We start from the raw sequence: 7,116 nt of genomic DNA, 5'->3' as shown, positions 1-7,116 counted from the left end.
ATAGCAGTTCTAACTCAGGATAGTCACTCATAGCGGCTCTAACTCAGGATAGTCACTCATCATAGCTGCTCTAACTCAGGATAGTCACTCATAGCTGCTCTAAATCAGTAAAGTCACTCATAGCGGCTCTAACTCAGGATAGTCACTGATAGCGGCTCTAGCTCAGGATAGTCACTCCTAGCGGCTCTAACTCAGGATAGTCACTCATAGCTGCCCTAACTCAGGATAATCACTGATAGCTGCTCAAACTCGGGATAGTCACTCCTAGCTGCTCCAACTCAGGATGGTCACTCCTAGCTGCTGTAACTCAGGATGGTCACTCCTAGCTGCTCTAACTCAGGATGGTCACTCATAGCTGCTCTAACTCAGGATGGTCACTCCTAGCTGCTCTAACTCAGGATAGTCACTCATAGCTGCTCTAAATCAGGATAGTCACTCCTAGTTGCTCTAACCCAGGATAGTCACTCCTAGCTGCTCTAACTCAGGATAGTCACTCCTAGCTGCTCTAACTCAGGATAGTCACTCATAGCGGCTCTAAAGCAGGATAGTCACTCATAGCGGCTCTAACTCAGGATAGTCTCTCATAGCGGCTCTAACTCAGGATAGTCACTCCTAGCTGCTCTAACTCAGGATAGTCACTCATAGCGGCTCTAACTCAGGATAGTCACTCATAGCGGCTCTAACTCAGGAAAGTCACTCATAGCGGCTCTAGCTCAGGATAGTCACTAACAGCTGCTCTGACTATCAGCATAGTCACTCCTAGCTACTCTAACTCTGGATAGTCACTCCTAGCTGCTCTAACTCAGGATAGTCACTCCTAGCTGTTCTAGCTCAGGATAGTCACTCCTAGCTGCTCTAGCTCAGGATAGTCACTCCTAGCTGCTCTAGCTCAGGATAGTCACTGATAGCGGCTCTATCTCAGGATAGTCACTCATAGCTGCTCTAGCTCAGGATAGTCACTGATAGATGCTCTAACTCAGGATAGTCACTGATAGCTGCTCTAACTCAGGATAGTCACTCCTAGCTGCTCTAACTCAGGATAGTCACTCCTAGCTGCTCTAGCTCAGGATAGTCACTGATAGCTGCTCTAACTCAGGATAGTCACTGATAGCTGCTTTAACTCAGGATAGTCACTCATAGCTGCTCTAGCTCAGGATAGTCACTCAGCTGCTCTAACTCAGGATAGTCACTGATAGCTTCTCTAACTCAGGATAGTCACTCATATCTGCTCTAGCTCAGGATATTCACTCATAGCTGCTCTAGCTCAGGATAGTCACTCCTAGCTGCTCTAGCTCAGGATGGTCACTCCTAGCTGGTCTAGCTCAGGATAGTCACTGATAGCGGCTCTATCTCAGGATAGTCACTCATAGCTGCTCTAGCTCAGGATAGTCACTCAGCTGCTCTAACTCTGGATAGTCACTCCTAGCTGCTCTAGCTCAGGATAGTCACTCCTAGCTGCTCTAGCTCAGGATAGTCACTCCTAGCTGCTCTAGCTCAGGATAGTCACTGATAGCAGCTCTAACTCAGGATAGTCACTCATAGCTGCTCTAGCTCAGGATAGTCACTGATAGCTTCTCTAACTCAGGATAGTCACTCATAGCTGCTCTAACTCAGGATAGTCACTCCTAGCTTCTCTAACTCAGGATAGTCACTCCTAGCTGCTCTAGCTCAGGATAGTCACTGATAGCTGCTCTAACTCAGGATAGTCACTGATAGCTGCTTTAACTCAGGATAGTCACTCATAGCTGCTCTAACTCAGGATAGTCACTGATAGCTGCTCTAACTCAGGATAGTCACTCAGCTGCTCTAACGCAGGATAGTCACTGATAGCTTCTCTAACTCAGGATAGTCACTCATAACTGCTTTAACTCAGGATAGTCACTCATAGCTGCTCTAACTCAGGATAGTCACTGATAGCTGCTCTAGCTCAGGATAGTCAATCCTAGCTGCTCTAACTCGGGATAGTCACTCATAGCTGCTCTAACTTAGGATAGTCACTCCTAGCTGCTCAAGCTCAGGATAGTCACTCCTAGCTGCTCTAACTCAGGATGGTCACTCCTAGCTGCTCTAACTCAGGATAGTCACTGATAGCTGATCTAACTCAGGATAGTCACTGATAGCTGCTTTAACTCAGGATAGTCACTCCTAGCTGCTCTAACTCAGGATAGTCACTGATAGCTGCTCTAACTCAGTATAGTCACTGATAGCTGATTTAACTCAGGATAGTCACTCATAGCTGCTCTAGCTCAGGATAGTCACTGATAGCTGCTCTAACGCAGGATAGTCACTGATAGCTTCTCTAACTCAGGATAGTCACTCATAGCTGCTTTAACTCAGGATAGTCACTCATAGCTGCTCTAACTCAGGATAGTCACTGATAGCTGCTCTAGCTCAGGATAGTCAATCCTAGCTGCTCTAACTCGGGATAGTCACTCGTAGCTGCTCTAGCTCAGGATATTCACTCATAGCTGCTCTAACTCAGGATAGTCACTCCTAGCTGGTCTAGCTCAGTATAGTCACTGATAGCTGCTCTAACTCAGGATAGTCACTGATAGCTGCTTTAACTCAGGATAGTCACTCATAGCTGCTCTAGCTCAGGATAGTCACTCAGCTGCTCTAACTCAGGATAGTCACTGATAGCTTCTCTAACTCAGGATAGTCACTCATATCTGCTCTAGCTCAGGATATTCACTCATAGCTGCTCTAGCTCAGGATAGTCACTCCTAGCTGGTCTAGCTCAGGATAGTCACTGATAGCGGCTCTAACTCAGGATAGTCACTCATAGCTGCTCTAGCTCAGGATAGTCACTCAGCTGCTCTAACTCTGGATAGTCACTCCTAGCTGCTCTAGCTCAGGATAGTCACTCCTAGCTGCTCTAGCTCAGGATAGTCACTCCTAGCTGCTCTAGCTCAGGATAGTCACTGATAGCGGCTCTAACTCAGGATAGTCACTCATAGCTGCTCTAGCTCAGGATAGTCACTGATAGCTGCTCTAACTCAGGATAGTCACTGATAGCTGCTATAACTCAGGATAGTCACTCCTAGCTGCTCTAACTCAGGATAGTCACTCCTAGCTGCTCTAGCTGAGGATAGTCACTGATAGCTGCTCTAACTCAGGATAGTCACTGATAGCTGCTTTAACTCAGGATAGTCACTCATAGCTGCTCTAACTCAGGATAGTCACTGATAGCTGCTCTAACTCAGGATAGTCACTCAGATGCTCTAACGCAGGATAGTCACTGATAGCTTCTCTAACTCAGGATAGTCACTCATAGCTGCTTTAACTCAGGATAGTCACTCATAGCTGCTCTAAGTCAGGATAGTCACTGATAGCTGCTCTAGCTCAGGATAGTCAATCCTAGCTGCTCTAACTCGGGATAGTCACTCATAGCTGCTCTAGCTCAGGATATTCACTCATAGCTGCTCTAACTCAGGATAGTCACTCCTAGCTGCTCTAGCTCAGGATAGTCACTCCTAGCTGCTCTAACTCAGGATGGTCACTCCTAGCTGCTCTAACTCAGGATAGTCACTGATAGCTGCTCTAACTCAGGATAGTCACTGATAGCTGCTTTAACTCAGGATAGTCACTCCTAGCTGCTCTAACTCAGGATAGTCACTGATAGCTGCTCTAACTCAGTATAGTCACTGATAGCTGATTTAACTCAGGATAGTCACTCATAGCTGCTCTAGCTCAGTATAGTCACTCAGCTGTTCTAACGCAGGATAGTCACTGATAGCTTCTCTAACTCAGGATAGTCACTCATAGCTGCTTTAACTCAGGATAGTCACTCATAGCTGCTCTAACTCAGGATAGTTACTGATAGCTGCTCTAGCTCAGGATAGTCAATCCTAGCTGCTCTAACTCGGGATAGTCACTCATAGCTGCTCTAGCTCAGGATATTCATTCAGAGCTGCTCTAACTCAGGATAGTCACTCCTAGCTGGTCTAGCTCAGTATAGTCACTCCTAGCTGCTCTAACTCAGGATGGTCACTTCTAGCTGCTCTAACTCAGGATAGTCAGTGATAGCTGCTCTAACTCAGGATTGTCACTGATAGCTGCTCTAGCTCAGGATAGTCACTCCTAGCTGCTATAACTCAGGATGGTTACTCCTAGCTGCTCTAACTCAGGATACTCACTCCTAGCTGCTCTAACTGAGGATGGTCACTCCTAGCTGCTCTAACTCAGGATAGTCACTGATAGCTTCTCTAACTCAGGATAGTCACTGATAGCTGCTTTAACTCAGGATAGTCACTCATAGCTGCTCTAGCTCAGGATAGTCACTCAGCTGCTCTAACTCAGGATTGTCACTGATAGCTGCTCTAACTCAGGATAGTCACTCATAGTTGCTCTAGCTCAGGATAGTCACTGATACCTGCTCTAACTCAGGATAGTCACTCCTAGCTGTTCTAACTCAGGATAGTCACTCATAGTGGCTCTAACTCAGAATAGTCACTCATAGCTGCTCTAACTCAGGATAGTCACTCATCATAGCTGTTCTAACTCAGGATAGCCACTCATAGCGACTCTAACTCAGGATAGTCTCTGATAGCTGCTCTAGCTCAGGATAGTCACTCATAGCTGCTCTAAATCAGGATAGTCACTCATAGCGGCTCTAACTCAGGATAGTCACTGATAGCTGCTCTAAATCAGGATAGTCACTCATAGCTGCTCTAAATCAGGATAGTCACTCATAGCTGCTCTAAATCAGGATAGTCACTCATAGCGACTCTAACTCAGTATAGTGACTCATAGCGGCTCTAACTCAGCATAATCACTCATAGCGGCTGTAAAAGGATAGTCACTGATAGCTGCTTTAACTCCGGATAGTCACTGATAGCTGCTTTAACTCACGATAGTCACTCATAGCTGCTCTAGCTCAGGATAGTCACTCAGCTGCTCTAACTCAGGATAGTCACTGATAGCTTCTCTAACTCAGGATAGTCACTCATAGCTGCTCTAGCTCAGGATATTCACTCATAGCTGCTCTAACTCAGGATAGTCACTCCTAGCTGCTCTAGCTCAGGATAGTAACTCATAGCTGCTCTAACTCAGGATAGTCACTCATAGCGGCTCTAACTCAGGATAGTCACTGATAGCTGATCTAGCTCAGGATAGTCACTCCTAGCTGCTCTAACTCGGGATAGTCACACATAGCTGCTCTAACTCGGGATAGTCACACATAGCTGCTCTTACTCAAGATAGTCACTCACAGCTGCTGTAACTCAGGATAGCCACTCATAGCTGCTCTAACTCAGGATAGTCACTCATAGCTGCTCTAACTCAGGATAGTCACTGATAGCTGCTCTAACTCTGGATAGTCACTCCTAGCGGCTCTAACTCAGGATGGTCACATAGCAGTTCTAACTCAGGATAATCACTGATAGCTGCTCTAGCTCAGGATAGTAACTCCTAGCTGCTCTAACTTAGGATAGTCACTCATAGCGGCTCTAACTCAGGATAGTCACTGATAGCTGATCTAGCTCAGGATAGTCACTCCTAGCTGCTCTAACTCGGGATTGTCACACATAGCTGCTCTAACTCGGGATAGTCACACATAGCTGCTCTTACTCAAGATAGTCACTCACAGCTGCTCTAACTCAGGATAGCCACTCATAGCGGCTCTAACTCAGGATAGTCACTCATCATAGCTGCTCTAACTCAGGATAGTCACTCATAGCTGCTCTAAATCAGTATAGTCACTCATAGCGGCTCTAACTCAGGATAGTCACTGATAGCGGCTCTAGCTCAGGATAGTCACTCCTAGCTGCTCTAACTCAGGATAGTCACTCATAGCTGCCCTAACTCAGGATAATCACTGATAGCTGCTCAAACTCGGGATAGTCACTCCTACCTGCTCCAACTGAGGATGGTCACTCCTAGCTGCTGTAACTCAGGATGGTCACTCCTAGCTGCTCTAACTCAGGATGGTCACTCCTAGCTGCTCTAACTCATGATGGTCACTCCTAGCTGCTCTAGCTCAAGATAGTCACTGATAGCTGCGCTAACTCAGGATAGCCACTCATAGCTGCTCTAACTCAGGATAGTCACTCCTAGCTGCTCTAACTCAGGATAGTCACTCAAAGCTGCTCTAAATCAGGATAGTCACTCCTAGTTGCTCTAACCCAGGATAGTCACTCCTAGCTGCTCTAACTCAGGATAGTCACTCCAAGCTGCTCTAACTCAGGATAGTCACTCCTAGCTGCTCTAACTCAGGATAGTCACTCATAGCGGCTCTAAAGCAGGATAGTCACTCATAGCTGCTCTAACGCAGGATAGTCACTCATAGCTTCTCTAACTCAGGATAGTCACTTCTAGCTGCTCTAACTCAGGATAGTCACTCATAGCGGCTCTAACTCAGGATAGTCACTGATAGCTGATCTAGCTCAGGATAGTCACTCCTAGCTGCACTAACTCGGGATTGTCACACATAGCTGCTCTAACTCGGGATAGTCACACATAGCTGCTCTTACTCAAGATAGTCACTCACAGCTGCTCTAACTCAGGATAGCCACTCATAGCGGCTCTAACTCAGGATAGTCACTCATCATAGCGGCTCTAACTCAGGATAGTCACTCATAGCTGCCCTAAATCAGTATATTCACTCATAGCGGCTCTAACTGAGGATAGTCACTGATAGCGGCTCTAGCTCAGGATAGTCACTCCTAGCTGCTCTAACTCAGGATAGTCACTCATAGCTGCCCTAACTCAGGATAATCACTGATAACTGCTCAAACTCGGGATAGTCACTCCTAGCTGCTCCAACTCAGGATGGTCACTCCTAGCTGCTCTAACTCAGGATGGTCACTCCTAGCTGCTCTAACTCAGGATGGTCACTCCTAGCTGCTCTAGCTCAAGATAGTCACTGATAGCTGCGCTAACTCAGGATAGCCACTCATAGCTGCTCTAACTCAGGATAGTCACTCCTAGCTGCTCTAACTCAGGATAGTCACTGATAGCTGCTCTAAATCAGGATAGTCACTCCTAGTTGCTCTAACCCAGGATAGTCACTCCTAGCTGCTCTAACTCAGGATAGTCACTCCAAGCTGCTCTAACTCAGGATAGTCACTCCCAGCTGCTCTAACTCAGGATAGTCACTCATAGCGGCTCTAACGCGGG

Source organism: Taudactylus pleione, unplaced genomic scaffold (genome assembly GCF_031769625.1).
Source record: "Taudactylus pleione unplaced genomic scaffold, aTauple2 ptg000314l, whole genome shotgun sequence".
In the NCBI taxonomy this organism is placed as follows: domain Eukaryota; kingdom Metazoa; phylum Chordata; class Amphibia; order Anura; family Myobatrachidae; genus Taudactylus; species Taudactylus pleione.
Note: the sequence above shows the minus strand (reverse complement) of the source record.